This window comes from Lepidochelys kempii, chromosome 7 (genome assembly GCF_965140265.1).
Source record: "Lepidochelys kempii isolate rLepKem1 chromosome 7, rLepKem1.hap2, whole genome shotgun sequence".
NCBI classification, from domain to species: Eukaryota; Metazoa; Chordata; order Testudines; family Cheloniidae; genus Lepidochelys; species Lepidochelys kempii.
This window is the reverse complement of record NC_133262.1, coordinates 97,864,549-97,877,129: the sequence shown is the minus strand read 5'-3', so window position 1 is coordinate 97,877,129 and position 12,581 is coordinate 97,864,549.

The following is a 12,581-nucleotide window of genomic DNA, read 5'->3' as shown; positions in this document are numbered from 1 at the left end:
ACAGTGGAGTAGCATTAATTGCATTTTAGTAACAACAGATATACCGTAATGTGAGAACTTTGTTTCTACAACTGATGAAACTGTCTTCAAATGAAAAAGATTTTTTGGCTTGTATTATGTCCTCGCTGTATCAAATATATAATACCTTAAAATTGTTTTGTTTCTGTTATTGAGATAACAGGTAAATATACATGTTGAATACAAGTAGGCATAGAAGTTTGATGTGGTGTTATATAAGGTAAGAAATTGGGTACATGGTACAGTAGTGTTTTTGTTGTGCTTAGTTTCTGCACAGGATACAAGGGGAGGGAAAGCTCATAGGATAGTCCCTTGCCATGGTGCAGCCATGGAAGTGCAAGTCACAGTCTAGTCCTATGTAAATAAGAGTCGCATCCGGTATATCGCATTGTACCTTGAGCTGAAGGTCATTCTTGTTTTGCCTTTGTTTTCAGCATGTTACAAATAACTCACTGGCCAATAAGTCACTGGTTTGGGGACAGTCTAGTCTGAGCTGTGATCGACTCCGTATCTTGTATTTCTCTTGTTTTGTTTAGCTACACTGTAAATGTTGGATGTTAAACTCAGGGCCATAGTGTAGTGATCCAGTTCCTGGCTGCTGGTTTAGTCTTTATTCTGAATAAATGTCATTGTTGAGTTGATTTGATGGATTCTACCAGAATACAGTGTACAAGGCTAAATTTGGTATGGGCAGTGCCAGAAAATAATTTTGATGACTTATTTGCCCACATCTTCTCCAACAGACATTATGGTGAGTTAACTTCATTTGCACTGTGATTACTGGAGGGTAGAAGAAAGAATGTGTTTATCTTCTGCCTTGGAGAAGGGCTAGTCTTTATGGTCCCTTGATATTCTGCTTTTTGAGGGAAAGGGGTTTTCTATGTGGGCCCCAGTTTCCATACTTCACCATTGATTCAGTGCTGCCTAACGAATTGTAATTTGTCCTTTTCCACTTTTTCCTGATTTTTTTTTTTTTTGGCAAATCATTTTAAAATCCTGACATGAGTTGTACCAGTTTGATCTGGTGTGAAACTGGAGATTTTTATTAAACACCTTTTATTTTTGTTGGTGGTAGTGAAATGCTCAAACAATTTCAAGCCTGAAATCTGAGAGCTGATCTAGTGGTGTCAGTTATTCTGTTTCTATATGCTGTATAGTGTCATTGGAAAAGCCCAGCATGACGTCTGAGATGTTGGAAGTGTGTACTGATAAAGAGGGGGATACTGTGTTTTTTTTTCCCTCATGCTCAGTTTCTATTTTTTATTGGTTTCCTAATATTTAAGGTATGTTAGACCCATGCGTTTTTCTGGAATTGTGTTGTGATCTTTATGGTGTCTTCTGTGAGTATTGATTCTGGTGATGTACACAGAAATTGGAAGGTGTGTTTATTTTCTCATGCATATCTCATCTATGTGTGATATATTATATTCTTTCTATTACATGTTTGAATTGGGCTCCCTGATACTTTTATGAAGTTTGGAGGACTCAGTCCTTGGTTTCTTGCTGTCCTGCAAAAAAAATGGTATAATACTTCTGGTCTTTTCCCTCTCCCATGAAAACCTGTATGCCACAAGACTGAAATAAGCTCGTTAGGAGTTTCCTAGGTAGAAATCTTTCGTAGGATATTGAATACAGTCGTTTCCCCTACTCTTGCTAGCATCAGCAAAAGACCTGACTACATGTTTAAATCTTTTTAAAATAATGTGAGATGCTTTCTGAGGCTTGTCATCTTCCTTGGGCCCCAGTCCTGGTCTTTTACTTCAGTGGTCCAGAATTGGCCCCTTACACTGTGTAGTTTCAGTCCTCAGGTGTGCTGAGTTCCATGGAAAATACCTTTCCTCCCCACCCGCTTCCATCCTTGGGCAAACCACAGTGCAGTAGGATCCCCAGAACAATTTAGAGTATATTCAGGGCTACTCTAATTTACAATGTAATGTAATGAGCTTATAATGTCCCCCAGGCACTGTTTTTCTGGCTGGGGATAACTGGCGCACAATGCCCTGGGTGTGTATTTGACAAGTAAAAATAATTACTACATTTTCTGATTACTTTTGTACAGTATTCTCTTAATAGTACATGTCAAAAAGAATTCAGCCATTCAGAAATATATTCATCTAAAATATTGAGATTAATACAAATTAATCTGGTTTTAGTTAAAGACCAAACACAAAAGCTCATCTCTGTGGATCACAATGCCTTCTTTTCGGTGCTGTACTAAGAGTCTAAGGATTAGGATACCATAACATCCTGGAGGATCCGTGTTTGAGAATCAGTGTGATTTATTACTTCCTAGCCAACAAGAGCTGGAACAGTGCAGAAGAAGTGTGCTCAGCTCCTGAGAAGGAAAGGAAGGGCTCAGGATGTTCGACAATAACCACAAATGGCATAGGGAGCAGCCTTAGTAAGCTCTGGCGCCAGCTCTATTGAAAGTGTCTCAACCAGTGGGAAAGTTACAGAATTGTGAGACTACAAAAGTGGGAAAGGAACATTTTTAGGTTAATCTCTGTGCCTCCCCCAATAAAGTTGGGACTTTAAATATATTATAGGACAAGAAAGATAAAAAGGCTATTGTGTCTCCTTCAGAAATCATGTCCTAAAAGCGTTATTCCACCCCCATTGATTATATTTTGGCCTCTGAAATTTCCACCTGTAGTTGTTCTTTTTTGTCTCTCCCAAAAACTGTTGGCTGCTGTACAGAATGACACAAAGTTTCACCTCAAGCTGCTGCATTTCAGTGATGAGTGAAGTAATCCTTTTATGTACAGTCTGTAGAGCACACTGTAATTTTTCTGGCTGAAAAGAGCTATATAAAGCACCAAGTAATAGTAGTATGAACTGCAAGGTATTGCTATTCATTTCAAAGCGGAAGGAAGCATCTTTGGTTTTTATTCCTGCAATCTACAGAACCAGGTGATTCTGTCAGAATTTTAATTAGGGGCTCAAATTGAAACTAAATAGGATTTCACATAGAATAAGTGGCCCTTTGGTTTATAACATGAACTGAATGTCGGTGTTTTTTAATCCTTCTAACTTTATTAGTAAAGTGTTTTATTGAGTTATTGGAAATGTCAACAATGAACTTAACTGAAATGCAATCCAAATGCCGCAAAGTTATAGCCAGGCTATAATTTAATTTCCTGCCCTGAAACATTCAGATGGCAATACATGATTCAAATCTAAATCCTCAGAGTCAGAAGGATGCTGTAGGATTGCTGAGCAGTCCTGATCCCAGTGGGAGATGTATATTATAAAAAATAAAGAAGAACTACAACTTGCAATGTATTTAAAAGAGAGAGAAGTAAATTTACCATAAAGAGCTCTATGTATCAGTTTTCTTCCAAGGATCTCAAAATGATAAACAGACATTGTCTCATCACTCCCTTGCGAAGTAGACAATTATCCATACCTGTTTTGCAGCTGAAGAAATGGAGGCAGAGAGAAAGTAAACAATTTGTCCAAGGTCAGAATAAGTGGTGGGAATAGAAGCCCGTAGTCTTCATGCTGTCCTGCACATAAACCTCTATACAACATTCTGATATGAAGATGGAACATTGCAAACTACTAAAATAAATCTAGCATGTTGACTCAATACAGAGTGATGTGGGAGGTGGCCGACGGACACTCTTTCTGCCCTACACTGGTGGCGAAATTCCCCTGGGTAGAAGATGTTCCCCAGGTGACTCTTCGTCCTGGTTTTACACCCCTCATGCAATGAAAGAGCGAGTGTATACGGGAGGCACAGAAGCCAGAATCAGAGCCATAATGCTTAAAAGTGAAGTGATCTGTTCAACTTTGTGCACTTTTTGTGAATAAAAGTTAAACTAAGATACCAATGTGATAGATGCCCTATAAATGTCTTAGATCTATATCAAAATTATGGATAGTTTCCTGACTACTTTATTGGACTATTCATGGTTTGTGATTCATGGTGTAAGATTTGGCCACATTAGTCACATAGTATTGTTTCAGCTCCTTGATGGAAGACTGTTGTTCTCATATTCAAAAAGTTTTAAATAGTGAATAATGATTAGGGAATAATCAATAGTGACCACTCATGTTCATGCACAAAACCCTTTGGTCACATGCGGATACAGGTATCGTATGAATAAGACTTTCACCAAGCAAAAATCTATATGGATAACCAGGAATATGAATGTCCGTGAATAAAACAGCTGTTGAGAATGGAAACAAAATTTGTGAAGAGTGTTTTGAAGGAATCTGTCAGCCTTGATGCATGTACTTTGGATAAACATCTGGCATTTTGGTGGTTCTCTGAACGCACACTGTATAAGTCAGGGTAATTGAATTATGATGGCGATTAGACCGAAGCTGAGCGCCTCATTGATGTTTGCTGTCAAGATGTTTTGATGTATTCTTTTTTTTAAAAAAAATTCATCATCCTGCCAAGTGAGATTTCATATCCTGGACATCTCAAGCAAAAGGTCATTAGTGGACAAGATCTGAATTCTCGCTGGGGGGGGAGGTTTCCAGGCTAGAGTGGCAGCTACTACATGCCATGAGTCATTCTGATGGGTCCTTTTCAAAGTGTGTCAGACAGTGTAACAGATGGATTAGATTCCCCTACAAAATACAATTTCGTAATTCCTTATCATAAACATGTCATACACTGCTTAATATATCTAAACTTCTGAAAATACTGGACCCAACATGAACTTTCTGTGGTACACATACAGTTAATTTTTTTTCAAAATTTAATTTCCTAATCACTGCCCAATCCCCTGATATTAACGGGATTTAGCTAATTATCTGCTAGCAGTACAGTTATCCCTCAACAATGTAAAGGTTTTACTATTTTTGTCTGACTTTGGATGTTTTCAGTTCCTAGGGGATTAAGGTCAGAGGGCACATATTTATTCAGACACTGGAATTCTTACATCATTTTTCCATTACTTGGTTCAGAAGGAGGAGCCTCAGCCTGGCTGCTTTGCTTTTCAGATAGTGAGGAACAACTTCTCTAGGGTACCAAGATTCTCTTTCTTCTAGAATCTTTTCACAGTTAGTCAAATGTTTTAAAGGTCATGAAACAAGAATGACATTCGCTATCCTAGATGACACAACATGCTAACCAAATATTTTCTTTTTAAACACGGTTGGAGGCTGGACTTAAGTGAGAGCAACTCAAAAATTGTTTTGCAGCCATTTAGTACAGTGCAATGTTGTTTGCTATTTTTAAATGTTCCCTAAGAGTACGCTGCAGATTATGAAGTTGTTGTTAAGACTACACATAGAGTTAAAATAATGATGTGGCCACCTAAGACAATTTAATTCTCTTTGGGCCAAATTCTGCATGGCTGCAATCCTAATAAAAATCAAACACAGTGCTGACCTAAGAAAAAAACTAAAAAAAAGTCCTTACCTTAAAAAGAAAAGGAGTACTTGTGGCACCTTAGAGACTAACAAATTTATTTGAGCATAAGCTTTCGTGAGCTACAGCTCACTTCATCCGATGCATTATTATTCCCATTACTACAGGGAATAAATGAAGAATAATTCAAATACAGAGGTTGCTTTATTCAGTTAGCTAAGGCAGTTAGTAAGTTTTTAAGCCCAAACACTGTAAACCAAAAACAATAGTGTTCCCAACTATTAAGACACAGAGGGGTCAAATTCAACTCTCAGTTACCTCCAAAAATACTAGAATAACAGGTTTGGCAAGTCTTTAAGCATTACCACGCTATTGCCTCTAATATCTGCTTCAGAATAATTCTGTTCAGTGCTGGTTCTTACATTGCCCTCAGCTGCAGAGTATCTGAGCGCCTTCCCAATAGTGCATTTAGTGGCATGATTAATGTCTGTCATGTGTATGGTTTTTTCCTCTCCTCTTCTCCCCAGGGGGAAAACAGTGTGTGCAGTGGAGTGTTCTGCTGACTTTTTGGGGAGGGAAGAAGTGGTTCTTGGGTACATCTTGATGTGTGCAAATATTACAACAGGCAAGGTCAAAGAAATGTGCTTTGCACTTGCAGTGGAAGGCAGTGAGGCTTGTGATGGTCCTTAGTTCTGGAGGCAGTTCATTACACAGTCTGGGTCTGGCCTCTGAGAAAGCTCTGCCTCCCATGCAGAAGAGCTTTATCCTCATTGTAGAAAGATCTTTTGCACCAGAGGAATGAAGTTGTTGACCACAGCCTTCATCCTGGAGCTTCAGGTGATCTTTTAGCTATCCTGGGCATAGGCAGGGAGAGCCTTGAAGATAAATCCAGAGATGCTGAGCTTGGCTCAGTATTCTACGGGAAGCCAGTGTAGAGAGCAGAGGACAAGTCTGATTTGCTTGTATTATCCCTGAGGAAATGTGCTGTGGTGTTTTTGTAGAAGGGCTGGTGTTTCCTAAGGGTTGATGGCTTCATCCCCAGGTATAACCCATTGCTGTAGTTCAGGCAAGAGGTGACAAATGCTTGTAAGAGTCTTTAGGAAGTGATGGAGTCTTTAGGAAGTGTTACGTATGGATGCTGCTTTGTGAGAGTTGAGCATGGAATCCATGAGTACTCCTAAAAGCCTGTATTGACCAATTGTAGGTGTGCGTCTTTAACCAAAGGAAGACTGCACATTGGCTGCAAATTTTTCAATGTACTTTTCTCTGGCCACCAGAATCACCTAGGTCTTGCTCTGGTTCTGCTTGAATCAACTCCTGTTCCACCAAGCACTGGGCTGTTTTGGTCTTAGCGGTATGGTCATATATGGTAAAATACATGTAAAGTTGTGCATTACGTTTTGAGTACAACGTACTTAGATAGGGATCAGAATTCAGGCTCTGCACTCAGTCCCTTAACATGGCAGGCTAGCAGCAGAATGGAGGTGGCACATGTAACCTCTTTTGAGGAAAAACTTCCTTGCATTACTTTCAAGTGAATCACCCCACTAGCCAACAGACTGCAGAGGGAGCTGTGCTCAGCTGTTAGCCAGAAGAAGGGTCACCATGGGGAAGTAACTTTGATGGTTGGAAGAAGGGAGATCCCTGGAGTCAGAGGATGTGGGGCGTGGGAAAGACATAATCATTAAATGGGGTTACAGCAACTGTAAATTAAGGGTGGGCTTTTCAAAAGTCAATGGGAGCAGCATTAGGACAATGAGCACTTTTGAAAATCCAGCTCTAATTTCTTTTCATATGAAGCTCTCATTCAGATGTCTTTATATCTCCTGACCATTTTTACCACACCCTTACATACCAAAGACACAGAAGTCAATGGCCTTCCCAGCCCAAATTAATTCTGAGCCATCTTTTTTTTTTAATTTCATCCAGTACAAACCTCATGAAATAAAATGTCTTACCAAGTAAGTGATCAGGAAAAAAAGCCACAGAAATATGGTGCACATTTAACTTTAAAGTGTCTATATAAAACTCCAGAGTGTATTGAATCTCTTTTTAATGAGTTGTTCAGATTAAGCTAAAGTCTAGGGAATTTTATTATAATGCCATATTCCATAAAAATATCCATGGGCCTGAGAGAGTAGACACCATGTTAATCTATTTTTTCAGTGTTAGGTGATTAGGTAATAGACTTTTCGCAAAACATCTTTTGAAACCATTATTCTTGGCTACATTCAATTACCATTCATCCGTGATGACACATCACACACCCCCAAGAACACTAGTCAAGAATGGGCAGAACAAACCTAAATATACTTGAATTCTAGCGATATGGATTCAAACCTGAACTGTCATGACGTGCAACAATTACTTTAAAGACATCAACGCTAAAGAACCTGTGTTCTGGGAACCCATTGGCAGAACATAGGTGGATGGAGGATACCAATCCAATGAAGAAAGAGAGAGCACTCTGGAAACTCATCACTGCCACAGGGTTGGAGACTGCAGCCAATACTAATACTAGCATCTTCTACATAGGTTCTGGTGATAGTATTTGGGACATGGTCTCTTTGTAACATGGTAATGATGTGAGACACATGTCACAAAGCTTCATTGGAACATCACACCACCAGGTCTGCCAAGCCTGAAATCACAGAAAGTGAGGTTTGCTCAGCGGACTTCAGGGGAGCTAGATGAGCGTATCCCCCAGGCAAAACAAATAAAACCAGCATGAAGCTGGAGTTAGGATTATAACCACATCTCAGTGACTTGAGTATTAAACACCCTGTGAAGACATTGGAATTAATAATTAGGAAATTGAGTTGAAGTTTCAAAAAAAAAAGCTACAATATTTTGTAGTTTGATTTAAAAGAAATCAAAAACCAAGAAATTTTAAATAAAAAACCCTACAAACGCTTGAAAATGAGAAAATTCAGTTAGGAGCATACAAACAACCTTAAAACACCACCTAATGTCCCTCTGAGGGTGGAAAAAAACAAAAACTCTTAGACAGCCTTATTGATTTAATAACAAATGGCTTTATCCTGTCAGCAGCAGCAACTATTACCGTTCCTTACTTTTAATTATAGAGCACATGCACTGACTAGGTCTCCTTTATGGCCACATACTCTCCACAGAAGTACTTGACCAATTCCTGATTTGACAAATGCTATAATGGAGCCAATCCTTCCCAGTGCTTCATTAAGATTAATTGTGCTACCTTAAAATAATCAGTAAATACAGAATTAATATCTCTCTATATTCAAACCCAGGCCCAGATCATTCATCTATAACACTTACATGAAAATATCAAAGGTTAGTTTGGTTAGTCTGTATCATGCTTTATTATCAGGGACATGTATGCATGAACCAATTTTGTTCATTTGTAGGTATAGCAACAAGAATCCTGGGAGATAGAGTAATCAGTAATAGCAGTCTGCTCAGATCTAATATTTTCCATTCATGTTTGGTTTTGATAATGTCTATATTAATAGTTCATAGATCCACAGATTATAAGGCTAGAAGGGACCATTGTGGTCATCTAGTCCAGTGGTTTTCACACTGTGGGTTGTGACCCAGTATTGGGTCGCAGAACGTAAGGCACTGGGTCGCGGCGGCTCTGGTCAGCACCGCCGTCTGGGCCATTAAAAGTCCCGTTGGCAGTGCTGCCCGGCTAAGGCAAGCTAATTCCTACCTGTTCTGACACCGCACTGCACCCCGGAAGCGGCCAGCAACAGGTCCGGCTCCTAGGCGGGGGGGAGGGAGGGCTGCAGGGCTCCACACGCGGTCCCCGCCCTGAGCATTGGTTCAGAACTCCCACTGGCTGTTTCCCGGCCAATGGGAGCTGGCGGGGGTGGTGCCTGTGGGCAAGAGCCACGCGGAGCTGCTTCCACGCCTCTGGCTAGGAGCTGCTTGCACACCTCTGTCTGCTGCTGGCTGCTTTTGAAAGCCTGCCTTAGCCCCCACCCTCTGCGCTGCTCACCAGGAGTGCCTGAGGTAAGCCCGTGCCCCAATACCATGCCCCAATCTCCTGCCCCAGCCCCTGAACCCCTCATTCCCAGCCCGACCTCATAGCCCTGAGCCCTCATCCCCAGCTCCGTTGAGTCACGGGCATCAACAATTTTCTTCAACTGGGTCACGAGAAAAAAAGGTTGAAAACCACTAATCTAGTCTGACTTCCAAAGAAGAAGGACAGGGCAAAGGAAGCTCAATGCCAGTACATCCTCTTCACCTGTGGCAGGTTTAGCCAGCCCAGAAGGGGCACATTTTGTTGTTCTCAAAGGGACAGTGTTGTTACAGATCAGCCTGCCATTTGATTTTTTTTTTTAATGTAGCTGCATTCCTGCGTCAACTGCTTGGGGCATCCCAGCAGAGACAATGGTGGCTGGGGCCATATCTGCAGGAGCACCAGTAGCTCAGGGTATGCCAGAGGTTGGGGTGTAGTTATCAGATAAGATGAGAGACTGAGGAGAAGGAGCAACCAATGGTCTCAGGAGCAGCTGGATCATTCTGCTGGTGTTTGGTATCCATGTACCATCAAGGATATGACATTTTGACTGCTGGCAGGAACTTGATTGACACTGTCCATCCTAATCCTTAGGGATGTAAGAGATCTCCTGCACAGTGAATGGCACAGGAATTTGAGCCATTGCGCCCCTTGCTTCTCAGCCTGTCTGACTTTGTGATGGCCTCACCGGTCTTCGTTCAAAGAGTTCAGGAAACAAAAATTTTGTTTGCAAAAACAAACTGTTAATGGATGAACCAAAGTCATAGACAAATGCTTACAGAACAAATATTGCTGCTGTGCACATGAGTGTGATTCACCCAGACTTCATTTGGTCCGGCTCTTTATTACTCCTACTTACCAGGGTCTCACCTTCCCAAAAGTAAATTTCTGCAACAGCAGTGTGGAGCTCTTTCTTTTACTCTGGCTTAATCTATAGAGCCTGTAAGCCCATAGACAGCATCTAAAATAAGCCCATACACCTCATTATGATGACCGTCCACAAGACTGTTAAGGTTATAGGAAGGAACGTGTCAGGGTGTGTCTTTAGGCACTGGGAAATGGTGGGTGGGGGAGCACATTAAGAACAGTTGAGATTCTTTAATGTGCTGTAGAAGACTTTCCCGATGGAGGCAAACTTATTGTGGCCTGTCATAGCCTCATGGAGTGATTGTGTGGTATGGGTTGCAGTCACTGGCACGGGGTAAGCAATAGGCTCATTGCCACTTCCCAGCTCCGTGGACCTCGTCAGTAACATGCTATTCTAACCTCAGCTTTGGATCTTCCTGGGAAACAGCATTATTGTTGAAAGGGTGTCTTCTAGCAGGCCACAATCCAGCAAAGCACTTAAGCATATGCTTATCTTTAAGTACAAGACAAATCCAACTGAAGCCAATGTGACTATTCACATGTTCAAGTACCTTGCTGGATCAGGGCCATCAGCTGGAATTTCTGCTAATGGGGATAAAGGTCATCCACCATGTTGTCCCAGTTTAAAGGATACTAAAGCATTTCAACACCTGAAAAGCATTGATATTTCTGTTGGTCACCAAACTTCAGTGACATCTTTCCTCTTTTTTACTTTTGTCAATAAACAGTTTTTTGCATCAAGTCTAGGATTCCAGGCTACGTCTTATTATACTATTTTCAATTACAGAGTACAGTAGAACCTCAGAGTTACAAACTGACTGGTCAACCACACACCTCATTTGGAACTGGAAGTACACAATCAGTCAGCAGCAGAGACAACCCCTCCTCCCCCCCAAAAGAAAATACACAACAGTACTGTGTTAATTGTAAAAACAAAAAAAAAGGGAAATTAAAAAAAATTGACAGGGTAAAGACATTTTTTGTGCTTGTTTCATTTAAATTAATATAGTTAAAAGCAGCATTTTTCTTCTGCATAGTAAAGTTTCAAAGTTGTATTAAGTCAATGTTCAGCTGTAAACTTTTGAAAGAACAACCATAATGTTTTGTTCAGAATTACGACATTTCGGAGTTCCGAACAGCCCCCATTCCCAAGATGTTCGTAACTCTCAGGTTCTACCGTACTGTATAAGCATTCCAGGCATGTGAATATACTGATTTTGTATTTGTAATTGGCTACTGCTACGGAAGGGTCCTTGGGTCAGAGGTACTATGTAAAAGGCCCTTTTACGCAGCTGTTGAGTAAAATGTCTCATGCGTAAGACGAGAGAAGAGATAAAACGTACAGTAACCTTGTAAAAAGCTCCCAGAATTCTTTGTGCCCATGACCCATTTTTCTCTTGAGACCTGAATTAAAAAAAATAGTGACACTCCTCAATGGAGAACTGTGAACTAGTTAATAATAACTTAATACGTCCATAGAATTGGTATCCTTTTTTACTGAGAATGACTAACTGGTCTCTCTGGATGAGGTTTTATTAACCTTCCTCAGGAAAAGGTATAGATAAATAGTTCACCTGCTGAAGCATCCCACTTTAATTAATTAATTTAATTTAATTTAATTAATTTAATTTTTTTTTTGTCCTAGCAGACATAAATTGGCAACTTACCCAGCCCAATGTGACTTTCCGTAAATGAGCTTGTATTCTGGGTCTCGACTTTGTGTGTATGTTTGTTAGACAAACAATGTCAGGATGTGCAGTAAGCATATTTCACACCATTTCACCTACCACCTATATCTTGCAATGTTGTATGTGTGGTTTGGGTTTTTTTAACTTTAGCATTTTGTGTGGAAAGAGGGACTAATAACAATTACTAGAGCCAGGCGCTTTATAAGCATCAAGAACGTGTGGAAATAAATTGGCCATGAATGAACTCGGGCAGGAAATTTAGAAGAAGGTTTCTCACCAGGGTGAGGTTTTGGAACAAATTCACACTAGGATTTGTGGGGGCAAACAACTTAATTAAGAAAAAGCAAGACAAATTTAAATGTGCAATTTATGAGTGTAATGATAGGGTTACTTGTGCTGGTATGGGGCAGGGCTCAACAGCCCTGGGGCTCACTTCCAGTTTGCTTTATGTTCCTAAAAGCTCATGCCTCGGGGTTTCAGTTGGCCTCCTGTGAAGGTCAGGAAGGGATGTTTTTCCCCCCAGTGTATTCTAGTTCTTGCTCACATGCTCAGGGTCTAACTGATTCCCATATGTGGGATCAGTAAGGCGTTTTCCCGTATGTCAGATTGGCCGTGACCTTGTGTGTGCGGGGCGGGGGCATTTGCCTTCCTCTGCAGCATAGAATGCAGGTCACTTGCA